The sequence below is a fragment of the Microcebus murinus genome, chromosome 22, assembly GCF_040939455.1.
Source record: "Microcebus murinus isolate Inina chromosome 22, M.murinus_Inina_mat1.0, whole genome shotgun sequence".
Lineage (NCBI taxonomy): Eukaryota > Metazoa > Chordata > Mammalia > Primates > Cheirogaleidae > Microcebus > Microcebus murinus.
Window position 1 is genome coordinate 27,672,342 of NC_134125.1, and position 12,327 is coordinate 27,684,668.

General features: G+C 63.3%; 3 non-coding genes and 1 pseudogene across 3 annotated transcripts; all 4 read left to right on the forward strand.

Annotated features, from left to right (window-relative positions):
• Positions 1-364: 364 nt before the first annotated feature.
• Positions 365-483, forward strand: LOC142863613 (5S ribosomal RNA). The gene has a single exon (XR_012914384.1). It is a non-coding gene; the product is annotated as a 5S ribosomal RNA (ribosomal RNA).
• Positions 484-4,282: 3,799 nt separating this feature from the next.
• LOC142863614 (5S ribosomal RNA) lies at positions 4,283-4,401 on the forward strand. The gene has a single exon (XR_012914385.1). It is a non-coding gene; the product is annotated as a 5S ribosomal RNA (ribosomal RNA).
• Positions 4,402-8,199: 3,798 nt separating this feature from the next.
• On the forward strand, positions 8,200-8,317 carry LOC142863657 (uncharacterized; annotated as a pseudogene).
• Positions 8,318-12,117: 3,800 nt separating this feature from the next.
• Positions 12,118-12,236, forward strand: LOC142863615 (5S ribosomal RNA). Its single transcript, XR_012914386.1, has one exon. It is a non-coding gene; the product is annotated as a 5S ribosomal RNA (ribosomal RNA).
• Positions 12,237-12,327: the final 91 nt, after the last annotated feature.

Here is a 12,327-nt window from a genome sequence, read left to right on the forward strand (position 1 = left end):
GCGCAGTCAGCGGCAGGCAGCGACGCGCTGGGGGTGGGCAGCGGGTAGGTGAAGGAGGCCGGGCGAGGAGACGAGGGGGGCTGGGAGGGCTCCACCTTGGCGAGTCCAGCCGTGGAGGCGCATCTTGTGTGAGTGTGAGTGAGTGTGAGTGTGTGTGTGTGTGTATAGAGAGACAGCCCCCCGCCCCGCCCCGCCCCGCCCCGCCCCGCCCCGCCCATCACCCCCGTCCCTGGGAGCCCGCGGGACCCGGCCGGCGAACTCAACCGGCCCGGCCCGGCGCGGGGCCTGGGGCGGGAGGCGGCGGCGGGGAAGCCCAGAGAGGCTCGGCTTCTTGAGCGGGGCAGGGGCGCCCTCCGCCGCCGCCGTCTAGGGCCACACCACCCTGAACGCCCCCGATCTCGTCTGGTCTCGGAAGCTAAGCGGGGTCGGGCCTGGTTAGTACTTGGATGGGAGACCGCCTGGGAATACCGGGTGCCACAGGCTGCTGCTTTTTTTTTTTTTTTTTTTTTTTGCCTCTTGTTCTGTCCCCTTTCTGGGAGCGCGGCGGCGGCCCGGGGTGGGGGTCACCCCCACCCTCAGCGCCCGCCCGCGGTGCCTGGCGCCCCAGCCCGCACCGTGGGGCCTCCTCTTGTCCCAAGCCGCGACACCGCCGCCACGCGGCAGCATGCGTGGCATCTGGACTGTCAGGTCTCAGACCAAAGGTCTGCTCTGTGGGAACCGACACGCTGGAGGAAACCTTGAGAGTCTGAGAGGGGAGGGAGTTCCAGAAGAAGGCCAGGATGTCATTTTGAGGGAGTATGTGACCAGAACTCGTCCCGTTGCTTTTGGGGTTCTATGGGCTACACGCAGGAATCTTTGGTGGTGGCACCTGATGTTGGGGGATCCGGAGTCACACCCAGACCTGCTCCACAGGCCTCCTTTTACTTTTCTCTTCGGATTCATGATTTTTAAAAAGTGTCTCTTACCTCTATGATTGCATTTTCTTTTCTCTCTCTTTTCAAGCAGATGATGGGAGTACAAGTATTCAGGTGACATGTGTTGCCCGTGCCCCCCTCCCCCCTGTGTTCTTTTTTTTTTTTTTTTTTTTTTTTTTTGAGACAGAGTCTCGTTTTGCTGCCCAGGCTAGAGTGAGTGCCATGGCGTCAGCCTAGCTCACGGCAACCTCAATCTCCGGGCTCAAGCAATCCTGCTGCCTCAGCCTCCCGAGTAGTTGGGACTACAGGCATGCACCACCACGCCCGGCTGTGTTTTTCTATATATATTAGTTGGCCAATTAATTTCTTTCTATTTTTAGTAGAGACGGGGGTCTCGCTCTTGCTCAGGCTGGTTTCGAACTCCTGACCTGGAGCAATCCGCCCGCCTCGGCCTCCCAGAGAGCTAGGATTACAGGCGTGAGCCACCGCGCCCGGCCCCCCCTGTGTTCTTATTCATATACCTCTCATGTTGTTGCAGCGTATTGTGGGGGTACCAATGTTAAGGTCGGGTGCCTTGCCCTCTCCAAGCCTCCCCCCTCGGGTCAGAGCTTCAAGTGCGCCCATCCCCCAGTCGGTGCGCACCCACCCCATGCCTAATGGATGTGTATGCCCCTCCCCTCCCCCCACCCGCCCGACACCCACCCGATGAAGGTGATTCCTCTCTGTCCACTTAGGCGTCCATCCGTTCGTACCAATTTGCTGGTGAGCGCGCTCACGTGGTGCTCGTGTGTCCATTCTTGGGATACCTGGCTTACTGGAACGGGTTCCAGCTCTGGCCAGGAGAACACGAGAGGCGCCCTCTCACCGCTGCTCCTCACAGCCGAATGGCACTCCGTGGTGTCCACGCGCCACATTTTATTAATGCACTCCTGGATGGATGGGCACTCGGGTCGCTTCCACGTCTTTGCGATTGTGAATTGTGCCCTAACTGTCACCCTAACCCTTACCCAGCCCGTCTCCTCTGCCCCTGCCTGACGCGCTCCTCCCCGGCCAGGCCCGTCACTGTCCTGGGCCCCCGCCTGACCGGCTCCTCCCCGCCCGGCCTGTCACCGTCCTCTGCCCCTGCCTGACATGCTCCTTCCCGCCCGGCCTCTCACCGTCCTCGGCCCCTGCCTGACCGGCTCCTCCGTCGCCTGGGCCTTCCAAGGGCTTGGTGTGGACGCTGCTTCCAGGAAGCCCTCCAGAAACCCGGCAGCAGGGTGGCCGCAGCAGTCTCCAGCAGCCGTCCCTAAGTCGCGTGAGTGCGGGGGACGTGCCCCCGCTGTGCCGCGGGGGCCCAGCCTGGTGTCTTCCCTGAGGCCCTGCGGCTGCCGGCTGGGCTGCCGCTCCCCGCAAGGGGAGAGCCGCGGAGGTGGGGACCGCCTCCTGATGGGGACGTACACGCAGCTCTCCAAGTCGGATTCCGGGGCTCTCTGTCCTGCCCGAAGGCCCAGCTGGCCTGCGGGTCCTTAGAGTGGCAAAAACCTCCGAAAACTGAGACTGAGGGTCCGGTGGGTGTCTGCACTTTTGTGCTGGGCACCCCAGGGAGGCCCCGGGGGCTGGCTGGACAACGTGGTCTGCTGGGCTGGGGGGTTGGAGGAGCAACTGATGCCCTTTGCACTTTGGGTAGCAAGAGTCTGAGGTGTCTCTGAGCCCTGTGCCCTGTGGGGGGGGGGCGGGGGGGAGGAGGAGGAGGAGGAGGAGGAGGAGGTGGGAAGGGCCGGGGCCTGCAGTCCTGTTCCCGGGGTGGCACGGCAAGTGGCTTCTTCCACAGGCTGCTTGGCCTGGGCTCCCTGCACCTGGGCCTTTGGAGGACCGGCCCTGTGCTTGCCAACACTTCCTGCAGGGACCCAGAGCTGGGAGGTGGCATCTCTCAGCCCTGGGTCGGGCAGAGCCCCAGCGGGCCATGCCCACAACCTCTCTCAGCACCGGTCCCCCAGAAGGCTCCTTTGGGACCAGGATTCTCTTGCGGTGACTCTTTAAGGTCTGGCCCCTGGATGGAGGGGCACCAGGAGTAGAGGAGCAGGAAGGGGAAGGGGGTGGCCATGCGAGGGGACACTTTGAGGCCAAGTCCCAGCTTCAGCCTGATCCTCCTGGGAACCCCGCTCTGAGACAAGGAGCCGGGCTTCCCATTCCCACAGCAGCCAGTCGTGGGCTGAGGACACCTGGGGCGTTGGGAACTCCCTGGCTTCTCCTTGGTTTAACATCTGGAGCTGCTTGTGAATCGCGCCGCCACACACACCCGAGCGCAGGTGTCTTCCGCACAGACTGCGGGCCTCGCTCTTCTGAATGCCGCTAGCTCGCCACCCACCCACGGGTGAACCCGGTCAGGGTGCTTTCTCTAAGGGGCAGACTCTTTTCCGGGCGGGCTACCGGTGTCTCTGTTTGCTCGTTTCTTTCTTCCATTTCGGGAAAGTCTTCCTTGCTGGGTGTGGAAATCTCCTATGCCTTCCCTCGCCTATTCTGTCAGCTTTAAAATTCTCTTTCAGTTGCCACCCTCACAGATGGATTAGGAAACTCTTTCCGGTGCACTCATTAGTGAAATGACCTCCAGGAAGCTGGAATCCAATATCTAATGGCCGATTTTTAGCGAGTCCACACGCCAGGGTGGTCGGGGTCCAATGCAGCCCCGGCCAGGCCCAGGCCCCTTGGACTGGGCCACAGGAGGACACGGAGGAGGGTCCCGGCCCCCACGAAGCGGTGCCGGCAGTTCTCCACGGGCTTGGGCGTTTTCCAGAGGTAGGAGATGGAGGGGACTGATTTCTTCAGCGCCCCCCAAACCAGGCCACCCCACCCCACCCATGGGACACATCCCCAGAGAGAGACGCCCCATACACTGGCTGTGCCCCAGCCCTGGCCCGGGGGAATAGGCGGCAGCCCACCCACAGGGCGAGGGGGGGGGCGCAGCTGAAAGGGGTTGTGGGGGAGGGCGGCCCCTGGCTGGGGTCAAAGGGCGAGCGTCCCGCGCGTGCGCAGTCAGCGGCAGGCAGCGACGCGCTGGGGGTGGGCAGCGGGTAGGTGAAGGAGGCCGGGCGAGGAGACGAGGGGGGCTGGGAGGGCTCCACCTTGGCGAGTCCAGCCGTGGAGGCGCATCTTGTGTGAGTGTGAGTGAGTGTGAGTGTGTGTGTGTGTGTATAGAGAGACAGCCCCCCGCCCCGCCCCGCCCCGCCCCGCCCCGCCCATCACCCCCGTCCCTGGGAGCCCGCGGGACCCGGCCGGCGAACTCAACCGGCCCGGCCCGGCGCGGGGCCTGGGGCGGGAGGCGGCGGCGGGGAAGCCCAGAGAGGCTCGGCTTCTTGAGCGGGGCAGGGGCGCCCTCCGCCGCCGCCGTCTAGGGCCACACCACCCTGAACGCCCCCGATCTCGTCTGGTCTCGGAAGCTAAGCGGGGTCGGGCCTGGTTAGTACTTGGATGGGAGACCGCCTGGGAATACCGGGTGCCACAGGCTGCTGCTTTTTTTTTTTTTTTTTTTTTTTGCCTCTTGTTCTGTCCCCTTTCTGGGAGCGCGGCGGCGGCCCGGGGTGGGGGTCACCCCCACCCTCAGCGCCCGCCCGCGGTGCCTGGCGCCCCAGCCCGCACCGTGGGGCCTCCTCTTGTCCCAAGCCGCGACACCGCCGCCACGCGGCAGCATGCGTGGCATCTGGACTGTCAGGTCTCAGACCAAAGGTCTGCTCTGTGGGAACCGACACGCTGGAGGAAACCTTGAGAGTCTGAGAGGGGAGGGAGTTCCAGAAGAAGGCCAGGATGTCATTTTGAGGGAGTATGTGACCAGAACTCGTCCCGTTGCTTTTGGGGTTCTATGGGCTACACGCAGGAATCTTTGGTGGTGGCACCTGATGTTGGGGGATCCGGAGTCACACCCAGACCTGCTCCACAGGCCTCCTTTTACTTTTCTCTTCGGATTCATGATTTTTAAAAAGTGTCTCTTACCTCTATGATTGCATTTTCTTTTCTCTCTCTTTTCAAGCAGATGATGGGAGTACAAGTATTCAGGTGACATGTGTTGCCCGTGCCCCCCTCCCCCCTGTGTTCTTTTTTTTTTTTTTTTTTTTTTTTTTTGAGACAGAGTCTCGTTTTGCTGCCCAGGCTAGAGTGAGTGCCATGGCGTCAGCCTAGCTCACGGCAACCTCAATCTCCGGGCTCAAGCAATCCTGCTGCCTCAGCCTCCCGAGTAGTTGGGACTACAGGCATGCACCACCACGCCCGGCTGTGTTTTTCTATATATATTAGTTGGCCAATTAATTTCTTTCTATTTTTAGTAGAGACGGGGGTCTCGCTCTTGCTCAGGCTGGTTTCGAACTCCTGACCTGGAGCAATCCGCCCGCCTCGGCCTCCCAGAGAGCTAGGATTACAGGCGTGAGCCACCGCGCCCGGCCCCCCCTGTGTTCTTATTCATATACCTCTCATGTTGTTGCAGCGTATTGTGGGGGTACCAATGTTAAGGTCGGGTGCCTTGCCCTCTCCAAGCCTCCCCCCTCGGGTCAGAGCTTCAAGTGCGCCCATCCCCCAGTCGGTGCGCACCCACCCCATGCCTAATGGATGTGTATGCCCCTCCCCTCCCCCCACCCGCCCGACACCCACCCGATGAAGGTGATTCCTCTCTGTCCACTTAGGCGTCCATCCGTTCGTACCAATTTGCTGGTGAGCGCGCTCACGTGGTGCTCGTGTGTCCATTCTTGGGATACCTGGCTTACTGGAACGGGTTCCAGCTCTGGCCAGGAGAACACGAGAGGCGCCCTCTCACCGCTGCTCCTCACAGCCGAATGGCACTCCGTGGTGTCCACGCGCCACATTTTATTAATGCACTCCTGGATGGATGGGCACTCGGGTCGCTTCCACGTCTTTGCGATTGTGAATTGTGCCCTAACTGTCACCCTAACCCTTACCCAGCCCGTCTCCTCTGCCCCTGCCTGACGCGCTCCTCCCCGGCCAGGCCCGTCACTGTCCTGGGCCCCCGCCTGACCGGCTCCTCCCCGCCCGGCCTGTCACCGTCCTCTGCCCCTGCCTGACATGCTCCTTCCCGCCCGGCCTCTCACCGTCCTCGGCCCCTGCCTGACCGGCTCCTCCGTCGCCTGGGCCTTCCAAGGGCTTGGTGTGGACGCTGCTTCCAGGAAGCCCTCCAGAAACCCGGCAGCAGGGTGGCCGCAGCAGTCTCCAGCAGCCGTCCCTAAGTCGCGTGAGTGCGGGGGACGTGCCCCCGCTGTGCCGCGGGGGCCCAGCCTGGTGTCTTCCCTGAGGCCCTGCGGCTGCCGGCTGGGCTGCCGCTCCCCGCAAGGGGAGAGCCGCGGAGGTGGGGACCGCCTCCTGATGGGGACGTACACGCAGCTCTCCAAGTCGGATTCCGGGGCTCTCTGTCCTGCCCGAAGGCCCAGCCGGCCTGCGGGTCCTTAGAGTGGCAAAAACCTCCGAAAACTGAGACTGAGGGTCCGGTGGGTGTCTGCACTTTTGTGCTGGGCACCCCAGGGAGGCCCGGGGGCTGGCTGGACAACGTGGTCTGCTGGGCGGGGGGGTTGGAGGAGCAACTGATGCCCTTTGCACTTTGGGTAGCAAGAGTCTGAGGTGTCTCTGAGCCCTGTGCCCTGTGGGGGGGGGCGGGGGGGAGGAGGAGGAGGAGGAGGAGGAGGAGGAGGTGGGAAGGGCCGGGGCCTGCAGTCCTGTTCCCGGGGTGGCACGGCAAGTGGCTTCTTCCACAGGCTGCTTGGCCTGGGCTCCCTGCACCTGGGCCTTTGGAGGACCGGCCCTGTGCTTGCCAACACTTCCTGCAGGGACCCAGAGCTGGGAGGTGGCATCTCTCAGCCCTGGGTCGGGCAGAGCCCCAGCGGGCCATGCCCACAACCTCTCTCAGCACCGGTCCCCCAGAAGGCTCCTTTGGGACCAGGATTCTCTTGCGGTGACTCTTTAAGGTCTGGCCCCTGGATGGAGGGGCACCAGGAGTAGAGGAGCAGGAAGGGGAAGGGGGTGGCCATGCGAGGGGACACTTTGAGGCCAAGTCCCAGCTTCAGCCTGATCCTCCTGGGAACCCCGCTCTGAGACAAGGAGCCGGGCTTCCCATTCCCACAGCAGCCAGTCGTGGGCTGAGGACACCTGGGGCGTTGGGAACTCCCTGGCTTCTCCTTGGTTTAACATCTGGAGCTGCTTGTGAATCGCGCCGCCACACACACCCGAGCGCAGGTGTCTTCCGCACAGACTGCGGGCCTCGCTCTTCTGAATGCCGCTAGCTCGCCACCCACCCACGGGTGAACCCGGTCAGGGTGCTTTCTCTAAGGGGCAGACTCTTTTCCGGGCGGGCTACCGGTGTCTCTGTTTGCTCGTTTCTTTCTTCCATTTCGGGAAAGTCTTCCTTGCTGGGTGTGGAAATCTCCTATGCCTTCCCTCGCCTATTCTGTCAGCTTTAAAATTCTCTTTCAGTTGCCACCCTCACAGATGGATTAGGAAACTCTTTCCGGTGCACTCATTAGTGAAATGACCTCCAGGAAGCTGGAATCCAATATCTAATGGCCGATTTTTAGCGAGTCCACACGCCAGGGTGGTCGGGGTCCAATGCAGCCCCGGCCAGGCCCAGGCCCCTTGGACTGGGCCACAGGAGGACACGGAGGAGGGTCCCGGCCCCCACGAAGCGGTGCCGGCAGTTCTCCACGGGCTTGGGCGTTTTCCAGAGGTAGGAGATGGAGGGGACTGATTTCTTCAGCGCCCCCCAAACCAGGCCACCCCACCCCACCCATGGGACACATCCCCAGAGAGAGACGCCCCATACACTGGCTGTGCCCCAGCCCTGGCCCGGGGGAATAGGCGGCAGCCCACCCACAGGGCGAGGGGGGGGGCGCAGCTGAAAGGGGTTGTGGGGGAGGGCGGCCCCTGGCTGGGGTCAAAGGGCGAGCGTCCCGCGCGTGCGCAGTCAGCGGCAGGCAGCGACGCGCTGGGGGTGGGCAGCGGGTAGGTGAAGGAGGCCGGGCGAGGAGACGAGGGGGGCTGGGAGGGCTCCACCTTGGCGAGTCCAGCCGTGGAGGCGCATCTTGTGTGAGTGTGAGTGAGTGTGAGTGTGTGTGTGTGTATAGAGAGACAGCCCCCCGCCCCGCCCCGCCCCGCCCCGCCCCGCCCATCACCCCCGTCCCTGGGAGCCCGCGGGACCCGGCCGGCGAACTCAACCGGCCCGGCCCGGCGCGGGGCCTGGGGCGGGAGGCGGCGGCGGGGAAGCCCAGAGAGGCTCGGCTTCTTGAGCGGGGCAGGGGCGCCCTCCGCCACCGCCGTCTAGGGCCACACCACCCTGAACGCCCCCGATCTCGTCTGGTCTCGGAAGCTAAGCGGGGTCGGGCCGGTTAGTACTTGGATGGGAGACCGCCTGGGAATACCGGGTGCCACAGGCTGCTGCTTTTTTTTTTTTTTTTTTTTTTTTTGCCTCTTGTTCTGTCCCCTTTCTGGGAGCGCGGCGGCGGCCCGGGGTGGGGGTCACCCCCACCCTCAGCGCCCGCCCGCGGTGCCTGGCGCCCCAGCCCGCACCGTGGGGCCTCCTCTTGTCCCAAGCCGCGACACCGCCGCCACGCGGCAGCATGCGTGGCATCTGGACTGTCAGGTCTCAGACCAAAGGTCTGCTCTGTGGGAACCGACACGCTGGAGGAAACCTTGAGAGTCTGAGAGGGGAGGGAGTTCCAGAAGAAGGCCAGGATGTCATTTTGAGGGAGTATGTGACCAGAACTCGTCCCGTTGCTTTTGGGGTTCTATGGGCTACACGCAGGAATCTTTGGTGGTGGCACCTGATGTTGGGGGATCCGGAGTCACACCCAGACCTGCTCCACAGGCCTCCTTTTACTTTTCTCTTCGGATTCATGATTTTTAAAAAGTGTCTCTTACCTCTATGATTGCATTTTCTTTTCTCTCTCTTTTCAAGCAGATGATGGGAGTACAAGTATTCAGGTGACATGTGTTGCCCGTGCCCCCCTCCCCCCTGTGTTCTTTTTTTTTTTTTTTTTTTTTTTTTGAGACAGAGTCTCGTTTTGCTGCCCAGGCTAGAGTGAGTGCCATGGCGTCAGCCTAGCTCACGGCAACCTCAATCTCCGGGCTCAAGCAATCCTGCTGCCTCAGCCTCCCGAGTAGTTGGGACTACAGGCATGCACCACCACGCCTGGCTGTGTTTTTCTATATATATTAGTTGGCCAATTAATTTCTTTCTATTTTTAGTAGAGACGGGGGTCTCGCTCTTGCTCAGGCTGGTTTCGAACTCCTGACCTGGAGCAATCCGCCCGCCTCGGCCTCCCAGAGAGCTAGGATTACAGGCGTGAGCCACCGCGCCCGGCCCCCCCTGTGTTCTTATTCATATACCTCTCATGTTGTTGCAGCGTATTGTGGGGGTACCAATGTTAAGGTCGGGTGCCTTGCCCTCTCCAAGCCTCCCCCCTCGGGTCAGAGCTTCAAGTGCGCCCATCCCCCAGTCGGTGCGCACCCACCCCATGCCTAATGGATGTGTATGCCCCTCCCCTCCCCCCACCCGCCCGACACCCACCCGATGAAGGTGATTCCTCTCTGTCCACTTAGGCGTCCATCCGTTCGTACCAATTTGCTGGTGAGCGCGCTCACGTGGTGCTCGTGTGTCCATTCTTGGGATACCTGGCTTACTGGAACGGGTTCCAGCTCTGGCCAGGAGAACACGAGAGGCGCCCTCTCACCGCTGCTCCTCACAGCCGAATGGCACTCCGTGGTGTCCACGCGCCACATTTTATTAATGCACTCCTGGATGGATGGGCACTCGGGTCGCTTCCACGTCTTTGCGATTGTGAATTGTGCCCTAACTGTCACCCTAACCCTTACCCAGCCCGTCTCCTCTGCCCCTGCCTGACGCGCTCCTCCCCGGCCAGGCCCGTCACTGTCCTGGGCCCCCGCCTGACCGGCTCCTCCCCGCCCGGCCTGTCACCGTCCTCTGCCCCTGCCTGACATGCTCCTTCCCGCCCGGCCTCTCACCGTCCTCGGCCCCTGCCTGACCGGCTCCTCCGTCGCCTGGGCCTTCCAAGGGCTTGGTGTGGACGCTGCTTCCAGGAAGCCCTCCAGAAACCCGGCAGCAGGGTGGCCGCAGCAGTCTCCAGCAGCCGTCCCTAAGTCGCGTGAGTGCGGGGGACGTGCCCCCGCTGTGCCGCGGGGGCCCAGCCTGGTGTCTTCCCTGAGGCCCTGCGGCTGCCGGCTGGGCTGCCGCTCCCCGCAAGGGGAGAGCCGCGGAGGTGGGGACCGCCTCCTGATGGGGACGTACACGCAGCTCTCCAAGTCGGATTCCGGGGCTCTCTGTCCTGCCCGAAGGCCCAGCCGGCCTGCGGGTCCTTAGAGTGGCAAAAACCTCCGAAAACTGAGACTGAGGGTCCGGTGGGTGTCTGCACTTTTGTGCTGGGCACCCCAGGGAGGCCCGGGGGCTGGCTGGACAACGTGGTCTGCTGGGCGGGGGGGTTGGAGGAGCAACTGATGCCCTTTGCACTTTGGGTAGCAAGAGTCTGAGGTGTCTCTGAGCCCTGTGCCCTGTGGGGGGGGGCGGGGGGGAGGAGGAGGAGGAGGAGGAGGAGGAGGAGGTGGGAAGGGCCGGGGCCTGCAGTCCTGTTCCCGGGGTGGCACGGCAAGTGGCTTCTTCCACAGGCTGCTTGGCCTGGGCTCCCTGCACCTGGGCCTTTGGAGGACCGGCCCTGTGCTTGCCAACACTTCCTGCAGGGACCCAGAGCTGGGAGGTGGCATCTCTCAGCCCTGGGTCGGGCAGAGCCCCAGCGGGCCATGCCCACAACCTCTCTCAGGACCGGTCCCCCAGAAGGCTCCTTTGGGACCAGGATTCTCTTGCGGTGACTCTTTAAGGTCTGGCCCCTGGATGGAGGGGCACCAGGAGTAGAGGAGCAGGAAGGGGAAGGGGGTGGCCATGCGAGGGGACACTTTGAGGCCAAGTCCCAGCTTCAGCCTGATCCTCCTGGGAACCCCGCTCTGAGACAAGGAGCCGGGCTTCGCATTCCCACAGCAGCCAGTCGTGGGCTGAGGACACCTGGGGCGTTGGGAACTCCCTGGCTTCTCCTTGGTTTAACATCTGGAGCTGCTTGTGAATCGCGCCGCCACACACACCCGAGCGCAGGTGTCTTCCGCACAGACTGCGGGCCTCGCTCTTCTGAATGCCGCTAGCTCGCCACCCACCCACGGGTGAACCCGGTCAGGGTGCTTTCTCTAAGGGGCAGACTCTTTTCCGGGCGGGCTACCGGTGTCTCTGTTTGCTCGTTTCTTTCTTCCATTTCGGGAAAGTCTTCCTTGCTGGGTGTGGAAATCTCCTATGCCTTCCCTCGCCTATTCTGTCAGCTTTAAAATTCTCTTTCAGTTGCCACCCTCACAGATGGATTAGGAAACTCTTTCCGGTGCACTCATTAGTGAAATGACCTCCAGGAAGCTGGAATCCAATATCTAATGGCCGATTTTTAGCGAGTCCACACGCCAGGGTGGTCGGGGTCCAATGCAGCCCCGGCCAGGCCCAGGCCCCTTGGACTGGGCCACAGGAGGACACGGAGGAGGGTCCCGGCCCCCACGAAGCGGTGCCGGCAGTTCTCCACGGGCTTGGGCGTTTTCCAGAGGTAGGAGATGGAGGGGACTGATTTCTTCAGCGCCCCCCAAACCAGGCCACCCCACCCCACCCATGGGACACATCCCCAGAGAGAGACGCCCCATACACTGGCTGTGCCCCAGCCCTGGCCCGGGGGAATAGGCGGCAGCCCACCCACAGGGCGAGGGGGGGGGCGCAGCTGAAAGGGGTTGTGGGGGAGGGCGGCCCCTGGCTGGGGTCAAAGGGCGAGCGTCCCGCGCGTGCGCAGTCAGCGGCAGGCAGCGACGCGCTGGGGGTGGGCAGCGGGTAGGTGAAGGAGGCCGGGCGAGGAGACGAGGGGGGCTGGGAGGGCTCCACCTTGGCGAGTCCAGCCGTGGAGGCGCATCTTGTGTGAGTGTGAGTGAGTGTGAGTGTGTGTGTGTGTGTATAGAGAGACAGCCCCCCGCCCCGCCCCGCCCCGCCCCGCCCCGCCCATCACCCCCGTCCCTGGGAGCCCGCGGGACCCGGCCGGCGAACTCAACCGGCCCGGCCCGGCGCGGGGCCTGGGGCGGGAGGCGGCGGCGGGGAAGCCCAGAGAGGCTCGGCTTCTTGAGCGGGGCAGGGGCGCCCTCCGCCGCCGCCGTCTAGGGCCACACCACCCTGAACGCCCCCGATCTCGTCTGGTCTCGGAAGCTAAGCGGGGTCGGGCCTGGTTAGTACTTGGATGGGAGACCGCCTGGGAATACCGGGTGCCACAGGCTGCTGCTTTTTTTTTTTTTTTTTTTTTTTGCCTCTTGTTCTGTCCCCTTTCTGGGAGCGCGGCGGCGGCCCGGGGTGGGGGTCACCCCCACC